This window comes from Acomys minous (assembly GCF_964271855.1).
Source record: "Acomys minous genome assembly, chromosome: 10".
In the NCBI taxonomy this organism is placed as follows: Eukaryota; Metazoa; Chordata; class Mammalia; order Rodentia; family Muridae; genus Acomys; species Acomys minous.
The window spans coordinates 49,951,429-49,964,583 of record NC_140491.1 but is presented as its reverse complement, the minus strand read 5'-3'; the positions used below and the strand labels follow the sequence as shown (position 1 = coordinate 49,964,583).

The 13,155-nt window shown below is 50.3% G+C and overlaps 1 long non-coding RNA gene across 2 annotated transcripts; it reads right to left on the bottom strand.

The window, feature by feature from the left end:
- Window positions 1-421: 421 nt before the first annotated feature.
- On the bottom strand, window positions 422-13,097 carry LOC311607517. Of its 2 annotated transcripts, none has more exons than XR_014782623.1 (3): window positions 12,983-13,097; window positions 9,741-9,854; window positions 422-855 (listed from the first exon to the last, which is right to left on the bottom strand). It is a non-coding gene; the product is annotated as an uncharacterized lncRNA (long non-coding RNA). The 2 variants fall into 2 exon arrangements; XR_014782624.1 differs by lacking the exon at window positions 422-855 and adding an exon at window positions 9,120-9,208.
- Window positions 13,098-13,155: the final 58 nt, after the last annotated feature.

Here is a 13,155-nt window from a genome sequence, read left to right as displayed (position 1 = left end):
ACAACCTTCTGTCTCCCTCCAATTGGCCAACCATGACTGAACAATGAGGTTGAGCCTCAGCCAATGAGAAACAGCCACATTCCCCCATTGTCTTAAAGATAAAAGGCAGAGGCCATCTTGGATAGTGCTTGCTAACTTGGTTTAGGTCATGACATATCCTTTCCAGCCCCCATCCCCCAGAGGGGATGGAATCACCTTGGTGGGTTACTTTTGCTTTTTTAATGTGTTTCTTTATGAGGTGTCAAGATTATTCTTTTTTTTTGTTTTGTTTTGTTTGTTTTTTCGAGACAGGGTCTCTCTGTGTTAGCCTTGGCTGTCTTGGACTCACTTTGTAGACCAGGCTGGCCTCGAACTCACAGCGATCCGCCCGCCTCTGCCTCCCGAGTGCTGGGATTAAAGGCGTGCGCCACCACGCCCGGCTAAGATTATTCTTTTCTAACACAGTGATGGAGTATATCAGGTTGGGGTACAGAAAGATAATAAAATTATTATATTTATTTTAGTGTGGTGGTTAAAATGGGAATGACCCTCCTAGGCTCATATATTTGAATGCTTGGTTCCCACTTGGGAGAACTGTTTGGGAAGGATCCAGAGACGTGGCCTTGTTGGAGGAGATGTGTCCTTGGCGACCGGCTTTGAGGTTTCCAAAGACATTTGCTTTTCTCTGTTGGCTGTCTGTGCCTTCCAGTTGTAGATCAAAATGTGAGCTCTTAGCTGCTGCTCCAGCACCATGCCTGCCTGATGCCCAGCTCCCTGCCACGACGGTCTTGGACTCTAACCTTCTGCCGAGTGAGCCCCGCGTCAGACACTCCCTTTTATAAGTGGCCTTTTTGGTCACGATGTCTCTTTATAGTACTAGAAAAGCAAGTAAGACAGCTGGTTATTGGACACGGTTTCCTCCTGATTCAGTGGTGGGTACACAGTCTACCTACACACTCGTCAAAACTTGTAGAACAGGACACCAAAGAGACTGGACTTTGCTCTGTGTAAATAAAGACATGTAAAATCAATCTGAATTGTCACAGAAACATCAGTCAGTATAGGACGGAGGGGTAAAGGCAGGAAGGCTTTTACACAGGCACAGCTCAGAGCTTTGAGCTGCTCCCCAGCGCCCCCTGCCGGCAGTGGCAGAGTGTTGTCTCAGGCTGTTTCCTAACATGGCGCATGAAAGTATTCAAGGTATTTTAGTTTCTCAGCAATAAGATTATATCATGTCTATGTATCTGGAGCTGCCTTTTCTCTATATTCTTCAAGGGCACGGAGAAGTAAGCTTTAACTGGCAGTGTGCAATGCAATCGAATTGAAAGCCAGCCCTCTATTCTCAAGGTGACACAATGAAACAATTAGACCGGGTCTCAGTCATTCAGATGGCAGCCCTGAAGGGGACAGCATCACCAGATAGCTGTCACCCTGCCTTCTTAGGTTCTTCCTAGGGATCATGGTCAGTCTGCTGGAGGGAGTGAGGGGCAAACGCTCCCCCAGACTTGACGGACTCCGACCATTGTTGAGAAGCATAAAGCCTCCGTGGGGGCCGTAGCCAGGACACAGAGCCAATGCCAGCTTTCCAAGGGGAGAAAGGAAATTTGATCAATAAGGCAATTACCTTATTTTTATTATTTGCAGCAGCACTAGGAATACAACCAAGGCCTCACCCATGCTAGGCCAGCACTCTACCCACCTAAACTGTGCCCATGTCCTTCCTCTCGTTTCTATTTTGAGATAGGGTCTCACTGAACTACCCAGGCAGGTCTAAAACCGTCAATCCTCCTGCCTCAGCTTCTCAAGCATGTTGAGTCACAAGCCAGTGTCACATGCCTTGCTGGCAGAATGTGTAAGTCTGTACTTTGGGACCCCCTAGGATGTGCTTACTTTGCTGTGACACTATAAACCACAGAGAGTGGGGTGGGCTGCAGCGCAGAAAGAAACAGGGCTCTGCAAGGGGACAGCGTGGGTGGGAAGCCAACTTTTGACTTTTTCATGTGGGCGACCTTAGGCAGGTTGCACAGGCTTGTTGCAGAGATCAGTAACTGTGTGTGCACATTTGTGATGGTTCACCAGCACAGAAGTAAGCTTGCGTTGGTGTGCTTTGCTGTTATTTCATCTCCGGACAGTTGACCTCAGTCTGAGAGATAAGACAGCTCCGGACCGTTGACCCCAGTCTGGGAGATAAGATCTCACTCTTGGGGCTCTGTCGAGGGGCTACCAACAACTGGCCCTTCCCCTAGAGTCATCTGGAACCCCACTTCCACTTTTTCCATGTCAGCCCCAACAAACAGCTGAAGCCTGCTGTGAGATCTTGGCTAGCCAGGCTGTATTGATTTTGTTCTCAAAGCCTTTCAAGTGGCGGTTGTGCCTCTGTGATCTTACTGCGGTGGCCAGTTACAAAGCCAGAGCTGTCCCGCAACTGCTCTGGGGAGGCACGGTGGGGGTGCGGTGGGGTGAGTAGGGTTGTGTTTCCAGAAAGGAGCCGGGAGCATCCAGACCTCAGCAGGTGGGTGTTCACAGGGACCTAGAGCCCAGAACTTTCCTGGCAGCATTCCCCAGCTGTGCAGGGACTGGCTAAGCAGCATCCAAAGGCTCAACACCTCGCTTTCAGGCTTTCAGCGTCAGAGAGTAAATATTGGTCGTGCCTGCTACGTGCACCGAAGCCGCACACAGCACTCCTGAGGCCTTTACCACCCACCAGGCTTGCTGTCCAGGTCTTGGGTAACTCAAGGGAAGGCAACCTTAGCGAGATCCCAGCTCGCTCCTGCCAATATTTAAACCAGGTCAATTCTTCCGGGCCAGCACTGCCTTTGACTCTCCGTGTAGCTGCAATGGCTGGGTGGTGGGTGGCACCGCCTCAGCCAGGGTAAGGGCACCGGGGAGGGCTGGGACCTCACAGCAGACTCGGATTATAAACACGGAATGAGACCCTAAAGTGGAACCCCTTCCTTTATGCAGAAGCCATTCACTGTCCCCGGTGCTCGCTCTGTGGCTGTACAGTGATTCTAGCTCTGGGGGTGGGGGTGGGGGGAGATGGGAGGGGGGGGAGGCCGGGGAGGAGACAGGGGACATCCATGTTCTTCGTTCTTGGAAAGCAGAAACAAGAAGGATCGGCGGCTGGCTTTGGGTGTGCAACCAGTTTCAGGCCGGCCTGGGCAACTTGAGAGCCTGTTGTAAAGGGGGGAGAGCCGATGGATGTGAAAGAAAGTGTTCTGTGTGAATTTGAAGTGGAGAGAGCCACGGAGAAGAGCTCAGTAGATGAATCCTATGCTGGACAGAGACTCCTGATGTTTGCTGCTGCGGTACTAGTCTGCCCACATTCAAGCATTAACTAACACACACACACACACACACACACACACACACACACACACACACACACCACACAATAATGAAGGAAACAAAGACTCAATTGAAAAATTTGTAATGGAGAAAAAGTCAAGAGCAAAGTGGATTTTTATTTGTTTGGGGTTACTTTTAAACCCTTTTTAAAAAATGACTTTTGCGCCAGGCGTAGTGGCGCACGCCTTTAATCCCAGCACTTGGGAGGCAGAGGCAGGTGGATCGCTGTGAGTTCAAGGCCAGCCTGGTCTACAGAGCAAGTCTAGGACAGCCAAGGCTACACAGAGAAACTCTGTCTCAAAAACCCAAAAATAAATAAATAAATAAAAATAAAAAATAAATTAAAAAATGACTTTTTTGAGAGAGGGCTTTACTATGTAACCTTGGCTAACCTCGAACTTAATGTGATTCATCTGCCTCAGTCTGTGACTATAGGCTAAACTTGTATACATACGTACATACATACGTACATACATCATACATACATGTATAGGCGTGTGTGCCATGCAAAGCACATGTGTTTGCATATTTGCATGAGTTTTGGCGAGCATGCACGTGCAGGTACACATGTACGTGTGAAGGTTTGTATGGAAGCCAGAGGCTAACATTAGAGTTCTTCCTCCATCGCTGTCCCCTTTATATACTGAGGCAGAAGCCATGGCTGATTCAGCGAGGATTGTCTCTGGGCTCCCTGTCTCCACCTTCTGAGTGTTGCATGGCAAGTGGGTCGCCGCACCTGCCTGGCACTTATGTAGGTGCCAGGGATCTGTCGTGCTTGTGTGGCAAGGGCTTGCCCCTGAGCCATCTCCCTCATCCTAAACCACTTTTTAAAAAGCAGCGACAGGCTGGTAAGATGGTTCAGTGGTCACTGCCACCATGCACAGTGAGCTGAGTTCAATGCCTAGGAGCCACACGGCGGGAGGAGAAAATCAACTCCTACAAGTTGTCTTCCGGCCTGCACACCTGTGCCACGGCATGTGCAGCACCCAGCCCCAATAAAGGAATGCAAAAATGTAGAAAACAAGATATTTTCCTTGATTTGCCACTTTCAAAGAAGTTTCTTAATGTGTGCCCTGTGCGAAAGGCTCAGCCATGGCTGGTGCTGGCTGATGCGCCATTTTCTTGTTGGAGATGACCAACAGCTTTGAGGCCATTCTTCCTTCTCAGTTTTGGCCCAAGGATGTCATCCTGCCTAGTGACCTGACACCACAACTGGTGGTCCGTGTTGATTAGAAACCTCCTGAAATTAGACAGACTGCTTGGTTGCCTTTTCCCTGCGTGTAACAATAGTATAAAATAATAGTTGGGAAAATAAAGGTTAGACATTTGTTTGGCTTGTTTGTTTTGTGTTTATTTTGTTGTTGTTGTTGTTGTTGTTTTTGGTTTTTCTTTTCTTTTTTGTTTTTTGAGACAGGGTTTCTCTGTGTAGCCTTGGCTGTCCTGGACTCGCTTTGTAGACCAGGCTGGCCTCAAATTCACAGCGATCCGCCTGCCTCTGCCTCCCAAGTGCTGGGATTAAAGGCGTGCGCCACCACGCCCGGCTTTGTTTTTGGTTTTTCGAGACAGGGTTTCTCTGTGTAGTCCTGGCTGTCCTGGACTCACTTTGTAGACCATGCTGGCCTCAAACTCACAGGGATCCACCTGCCTCTGCCTCTCGAGTACTGGGATTAAAGGCGTGCACCAGCACCGCCAGGCAGGTTGGGCATTTGAACGAATTCGTCACCATGAGAGAGCTGCGCTTTGAAACAGTGAGACAGCACTCTATGCTGACTAGAACAGACAAAACAAATCCTAACAGCGCATCGCGTCAGTGAGGACCTGCTGCAACAGGGACGCTTAGGCTTCCTGGGATCACAGAACGAAGCAGCCATGTTGGAAGACAGCTTGGCAGTCTCTTAGAAGCCAAAAGTAGGCCTAGAGAGATGGCTTGGCGGCTAAGAGCTCTGACTGCTCGTCAGGAGGACCCTGGTTCAATTCCCAGCACCCACCCCGCAGCTCCTGGTAAACTCTTGTTGCAGGGGATCTTGACATCTTCACACAGATACTCATGCAGTCAAAATACCAATGGGCATAAAGTAATGCTTATTTTTAAAAAGCCAAATGTACCGCTACCATACAAGCCATGTTGCTCCATAATATTTATACAAAAGAGCAGAAAAACATAACGTAGACACACACTGGCACACTGATGACTCCCAAGGTGCCAAGCCTTGAACAGACAGTCCAGCCCAGGTGCAAAGCAGAGGTGTGACAAACAAGGGCAGTCCCCCGGTGGTCCTGCAGTGAGGACCCTCACATCCTTTCCAGCTCCTCAACCTTGATCCCCTGGCTCCCAGTTGAGACAATTCCCCGTAGCTCAGGCCATATGGAATGCCCTATTTGTTCATGACTCTAATCTCATAAGCAAAAATTGTGGTTTCGTGGTTGTTTGAATATTAATTTTCTTTTTGTTTTTCCAGACAGGGTTTCTCTGTGTAACCTTTTCTGTCCCGGACTGGCTTTGTAGACAAGGCTGGCCTCGAACTCACAAAGATCCGCCTGCCTCTGCCTGCCCAAGTGCTGTGAGAGCACGGGCATGCACCACCACGCCCAGCTGAATGTTAATTTTTTTATTTCTGATGCATATTAGCATTTTCTTAGGTTCATCGGTGTTTTGTATTTTCTTGGTGGATTACGTGATGTGCTCTACTTTCTGTTAAAAATTCAAAGTCTATCATATAAAGCTGAATGATGCTGTACGCACTAAACAAAGCAAACTTCTCCCAGTTATATTCACTGCAACTATTGTCAGTTTGTATTTCATTTTAAGACGTTAGTTTATGTACATCTCTTTCTGCGTTATAACATTTAATGACTCCCCGCCTCCACTATGCTTTCTTTATTATATGTTCTCTCTCTCTCCTCCCCATCCCCATCCTGGACCATTTGGACTCTCTAAAACCCCTCGTTGAGCTAATAAACCTCTTGCATGGGTTTGTTTTACTACCCATACCCCTGTGGTGATGATGAGCCAAGGCTCCCTATAAGTCAGGCTCTGAGTTGGAAGCTGCCTGTACCCTCGGAGGTTTTAACAGAGAAGCCATAGAGCAAACAGCGTCTCCATCCTCCAAGACCTGGCTGACACAGTGATGAGGAGAGGGGGTTGCCTGGGAATCAGACCCCCACATAGTGAGGATGGAAAAAGAAGAAGCACCTGGCATGGTGACACACACTTGGAATGGCAGCACGTGAGACTTCAAGGTCATCTTTGGTTGTATAGTGAGTTGGAGGCAAGTTTAGTTTACATGAGACTTTTGTCTTTAAAAAAATAAAAACGTGTCCTGTGGGAGGGGGCGGTCCTTAGCGACCTGCAGTCAGCAATTAAGAGCACGTTCTCTGCCACTGAGAGCCAGACTTGGGGTACAAAATGAGGACATAGCTGTCCTAGGAACAGAATCACACAGCCACTGGGGGTGGTGTGTTCTGCCATCACTGTTCCCTGCCCCCCCAGGTCTCAAAGGCCACAAGTCTGACTCCGGGAGTTTGAAGTGTGAGGCAGGTGCATCCTTTGGTCACCTGCTGCTTACAGTGAAGGCTGAGAGACAGTGTCCAGCCTTGGTACATGGCTGTACCCACTCATGTTGGGCAAGTTGTTCCAAGCCCAGAAAAGGGTTCAAGAGGCCAAAATGTTCCACAGAGCAGCTAGCCAGCCAGTCTCTGAGCCCAGATGGAAGGTGTTTCAGTGTCAGCCGGTGGAGAGGCATCTCAGGACAGCAGGATCTCCAGGGTGGAGCCTTACCCCAGTTACCCTCAACTAGAGACAATGTTGGCAACGTCTAAGGACATTAGAGGATGTCACAACATGGGGGAGGGGTGCAACTGACAGCTAGTGGGTAGAGGCCAAGGATGTTGCAAATGTTCCTCAAATCAGAGGGCAGGCCATGCATTAAGCAAGACGAGATGACAACTGAAATGTGGGCCATACCCAAGTGTAGACCCCTTGCTTTATACAGGGGGTCCCAAGTGTGCCTGCCTCCATAGGACAACAGCCCAGCCTAGACGCTGGGCTGTTATGAGAGTGGGCCCCCCCTTCACAGCAGGAATGGCAGAAGTTGCTGTTGGGTGAAAACAGGGAGGGAAGATCCTGTCCTTAGTAATGGAGCTTCTGGGCAGGTCAGGATAACAGGCTCAGGCTCAAGGACTCAAGCACAGTAGGCCACCACACGTCTATCTTCAGAAGGGACAGGACACAGGGGTCAACTGGGACCAGAGGGGATTCTGTGAACATAGCTCTGCAGAGGACCCAGGTAGTACTCACTCTCCGTTCTGACCTCAAAACCAACAGTTCATCCTGGCCTGTCTCTCCAGCTGCAGTGTGACCTTTTTTATAAACACACAGCTGGGTGGGGGTGGGGCAAGGGCGAGCCAATAGGAAGAGAGGTGTCCAGGTGTTTGTTTTCAGAACACAAGAGACAAAAAAAAAAAATAAAATAAAATGCAAGTTTATCACGCTCTTCTTAGTTGGTGAGATAATTGTTTTTTAGTCAACTTGATTTCCCCAGGCCACTCTGGTTTCTCATAGGCTACCAGCCAGTGCTAATTTTCACAACGTTATCTTATGTTGACAAAATGCTTTTTCAGAACATTTTCGGGGAGCTTAACAAATTGCAGTATCTCAGCGGCCCTGTGTGGAAGGCGTTAGAGCTGCCATTTGAAAGGCAGGGAAACAGAGGCACATCTGTCCCCTCCCGGCCTTTCTCTAGGACACACAGTGCCAGGCACTGTGGCAGGTCCTGTTCCTCTCTGGCTGTTTTGCTTTGCAGTGAGCGAGGGCTGCCCCTCTTGAAAACTTTCTCACACTCAGATTTGGCACAGTTTCTCCTTTGGGGGAAAAACAACCTTTTAGCACCCGTCTACTTGTTATTTCTCTCACATGGCAAGAAGCTTGTGGAGGCCACCCCTGCCTGAGAAGTGCCAGGTTAGACAAGGGAACTGGCCTTAGACTCGACCCCCCTGAGCCGTGGCCCCGATGGGCAGGGGTTCCCAGGAACCCGCTTTGCAGGAGTCTTGTCTCTCTGTAGCTTGGTGCCAAGGCTGTTATGAACATCTGCCTAGTTTCCCTTCCTTTAATCCACTTCCTCTAATCCTGAGATTATTGTTGAACTACTGTATAATTATTGTTTGGGGTTGCTAGCATTCTCCCCAGCACTGTAAAAGCAGCACATATTTTAGTCCTGGGAACTATTTGCAGGAGGTGGAGATGAGAGAATTGCAAGTTTGAGGCTAGCCTGGGCTACATAGCAAGATCTTGCCTAGGCGTGTGTGCATGCATGTGTGTGTGGTGGTGGCGGTGGTTGTGGTGATGGTGGTGGTGGTGGTGGTGGTGGTGTGTGTGTGTGTGTGTGTGTGTTTCAAGACAGGGTTTCTGCATAGCCTTGGCTGTCCTGGAATTTGCTCTGTAGATCAGGCTGACCTTGAACTCACAACAATATGCCTACCTCTGCCTCTCAAATGCTGGAATTAAAGGCACATATCCCCCCTGCCCCCCCCCCCCCCCCCCCCCGCTGCTTGGCTGCTTTGGAGTTTTTAAGTAATAAAATAATAGCAAGCACCTTACATTCCAGAAAGCTATGTTCCCATTTTCATAACTTGCATTTATGAGAGATGACACGTTACTCTGTATGAATGATGTTAGAAGCTTCGTTGAGGTACAGTTGACATATGGTAAACTACACACAGGGAATGAGTGGTTTGACGAGTGACATAGGTGCACACCTCTGAAGACATCGCCACTGTGAAGCTGACATCTCCACTCCCCATTTAGCTTCCTGCCTCTTCCTCCTCCTCACCTCCCATGCAATGCTGTCTGCTCACCAGCAGTGATCAGGGTGACGTCTCTGGTCTCCAGAAGCAGGGGGAAGCAGGTCGGAAGTAAGGGGTAAAATTTAAGATTGCTTTTAAAAGTGTGTGTGTGTGTGTGTGTGTGTGTGTGTGTGTGTGTGTGTGTGTGTTTATTGGAGGAAAAAGGAGGATGGAGAGATGGCTCAGTGGGTAATAAAACTGGATGCTCTTCTAGAGGACCTCAGTCTGAGTCCCAGCAGCCATGTGGTGACTCACTGTGCTCCCCAGTCAGGGCACAGGGCCCACTCTCCCAAGGGCTACAGCCAGTGAGGGGGCAGGGCCAGCTCTCCCGCTCTCATGACCCCCAGAGACAGCTCTCCCAGATACTGCAGGTGGTGATGGGGTGATGAGGTGGGCATCACCCTAGCACCCATGCCCCCTCATGCCAGATGAGTACTGAGGCAAGATCTCCAGTGCTCCAGCCCTCAGGGATGGCTTACCTGCAACCCCTCCATCAGGGCCAGCTCTTCTGTGCTGCCCAGGCAAGGGGCAGGGCCAGCACTCCCATGCTCTCACCCTTGAGGTTGGCTCACCTGTACCCCCACCATCATAGTCAGATCTGCTGTGCTGTCGAGGCAAAGTACAAGGCCTGTTCTCCTGAACGCTGCAGCTGGTGATGGGCAGGGCCACCTCTCTTGAGCTCATGGCTGGAGGGAGTGTAGAAAATTCAAGTAAGGGTTTTTTTTGTTGTTGTTTTTTGTTTTTGTTTTTTTTAGTTTTTTGAGACAGGGTCTCTCTGCGTAGCCTTGGCCATCTTAGACTCACTCTGCAAACCAGGCTGGCCTCGAACTCACAGCAATCTGCCTGCCTCTGCCTCTCGAGTGCTGAGATTAAAGGCATGCGCCACCATGCCTGGAAAGTAAGGGTTTTTAAATACTCACCCCAGCTCCCAAATATCGACACAAAGACCTATTATATTTATAGCGCTTCAAGCACTAAAGCTGGGCAAATACTGAGCTATTCTAACCCATCTGTGCTGGTCTGGACCTACTTCCCAGCCACATGCCCTGTAACCTGCCATCTTAATCTCGCACTGGCCACTTCTGCTCCATCCATGTCCTCACGGAGACCCTCTCCTCATGATGACCCTCTCGTGGTGACCTCTTCCTCTCTCTCTCCTCCACCTGGGATCCCCCTCCTGGGATCAGAAGACCTGCCTTAACTCTCCTGCCCAACCATAGGCTGTTCAGCTCTTTGTTAACTAATCAGAGGTGACGGAGAACAAGTTTTACACAACATTGAGACAGGAGATGCTTTACTACTATAGAGCCAGCGGCCATGTCTGGACTGCAGCCACATCGCTGGGCACAGAAACCGGCGTCTGAACACACAGTGCACAAAACCTTCGTCCAACTGTGGTGAGAGATGAGGGGGTCGTCACCTCTGTGTCCGTGCCACGTCATGGCAGATGAGTGGTGGGGGTCAGCTCTCCCACACTCACACCCTTGGGGCTGGCTCACTCATACCCCCCCACCCCCCCATCATCCCCAGCCACAAGGGCCAGCTCCACTGTGCTGCCTGGGCAAGGGACAGGGCCTGCTCTCCCAAGTGTTGCCACTGGTGAGAGATGGGGCCATCTCTGCCAATCCCTGGATATCAACGTGGCTCCTTCATGAAGTGTTTATAGTATCAGAATTAAGAAGGCCACAAATGGAGGTGTTTTCTTTTCTTTTTCTTTCTTTCTTTCTTTTTTTTCTTTTTTTCTTTTTTTCTTTTTTTTTTTTTGAGACAGGGTTTGTCTGTGTAGCCTTGGCTGTCCTGGACTCGCTTTGTAGACCAGGCTGGCCTCCAACTCACAGCGGTCCGCCTGCCTCTGCTGTGATTAAAGGTGTGCGCCACCACATGGAGGTGTTTTCAAATGCATTGGTGGACTCGTCAGATAGGTGGAGTATAGCAACACAGGAAATCTCTGTCATAGGTCTCAGACGCCAGCTGGCTGACAGGATTTCTAGCTTCTTCACTGATTGGGAACTACTGCTCTGTTTGTGGATTTAAGCGATTTACCAAATGATCGTAAAGATCTTAATTAGGTGCAGAGAGGGACAATGGAGACTGCTTACGATGCCCTGAGATGATCTGGCCCTGGGCTTGCACTTCCAAGCCTCTTCACCGAGCCCCTAAGCTGTCGTCAGCCTGGCAGACGGCTCTGCTGACCCAGCCGCTTCTGTTCAGGAACTTGTGCCACGCTGACTAACACAAGTCTGGTTTTTGCTTGGGCTCACAGAGTCACTGCCCTCTCTCTTGTTGCCAGAGTGAGTTAAAATCACAGAATAAAGCTTCTGAGGAAGCTCTCTTGGCCCTGGCTTTTATTTGCCACTTTATGCCCTTCTATCTTCCAGAGACTGAAGACAAAAAACACCAGAGGGCACGCAGCCATTTTGGGGACAAGAGAACGTGAACCGTGGGCCATGTGCTTGGGACGGGGAGCAGACATGTAGACAAAGATGCCCCCACAGGAACCCAAGGGGACACCACACCAGCGGTGGCCCACGGACACTTGGAAACGGGAACCCCTAATTTGGTCAAGCCGATATTCTCAGATTCCTGTTACAACTGAATCTGGTGTCTCTGTGGTGGCCCTGAAAACCCAGGTTTGTCCCGGACAGCACAAGCCCTCCCGCAGGGGGAGTCCAGCCGAGGTGGAAGAGGTAGATTTCTGTTGTCAGTCTTTGTGCAGAGCCAGGCCGACAGGGAGCATGTGAGTTATGTGTAGGGTGCCAGGGATGGTGTCCCGTCCCTTCATCGTCAGCTTCATCACATTCTCTAGCTTCTAGAAGTGGAAAACTCTGTGACAGGAAGTCTCCAGAGTCAGTGTGGGGCCCCCTGCTACCACCATCTCACAGATCCTGGCCTTTTTCCTTAGAGCATTTATTCATCCAGTGAAGACTTGCAGAACACGTGGCGGGGGTGGTTGTGTGCGCATGCGTGCGTGTGCGCATGCGTCTGCCTGCCTGTCTGTCTGTGTAAAGAGGCAAACAAGTTCAAGTTCACAGAGGGCAAACACTAATGTGTGCTTCAAAGTACCGTGACGCAGGGAAAGGGGTCAGGTGAAGAAGGTAGCATTTACTTCCCTAAGTGTGCTCAGAAAGGCTGGGACTTGACCTGGGGCTGTAGCTCACGGGCAGACTGCTTGCCTAGCGTGTGTCAGGCTCTAGGTTCAAACCTATGATCCCAACACTCGGAGAGGTAAAGGTAGCAGGATCTCCCAGGAGTTCAGGGCCATCTTTAGCACTTAGAAAGCTGGAAGCCAGCCGGAGCCACAAAGTAAGACCCTGCTTCAAAAGGAAGGAGGGGGAGAGGGGAGGGAGGAGAGAGGGGCGGGAGGAGAGAGGGGAGGCTGAAGGCCAAGAGGGATGGGATGGGGGGGGGGTGGTAAGCACAGGGAAGAAGGAGGGGGGAGGGGAAGGGAGAAGGGAAGGGGGGCGCCTCTGAAGGAAGTGAGGGCACACCCTAGATCCTAAGGCTGAGGTCTAGCTGTAAGCCAGCCAAACATGGCAGGCAGAATATGGCAGCTTATGGACAGAGCAAACTGAAAAGATGTTGGAAAGTCATCTAAGAACTCTGAGCAGAGGAGCAGCGAGATCTGGCTTAAGAACAGTGTTGGGGTGGATCTTTGTGTGAGAAAAGAGGGCCTCTCCGTTCCCGCTCCGCAGGTGGCCAAGGTAGATGCCACTAAATAAATCCCTTCAACTGCTACCAAACCTACGGTTATGATCTTATCTGTGTCCCCTTCCCAGGTGGCCTTCTACCCACAGAAATGCAGCCACTTCCTTACCTCTTCTCAACTTCCCGCTTACTAAATACAAACCGAGCAAACTCTGCTTCCCTGTCCACGGACCATGGGCGACCCCCAGGGGCGGGGCAGAGCGGCCGGATGACCTACAGGGGCGGGGCAGAGTGGCCGGATGACCCATAGGGGCGGGGCAGAGTGGCTAACGGTAGGAGACA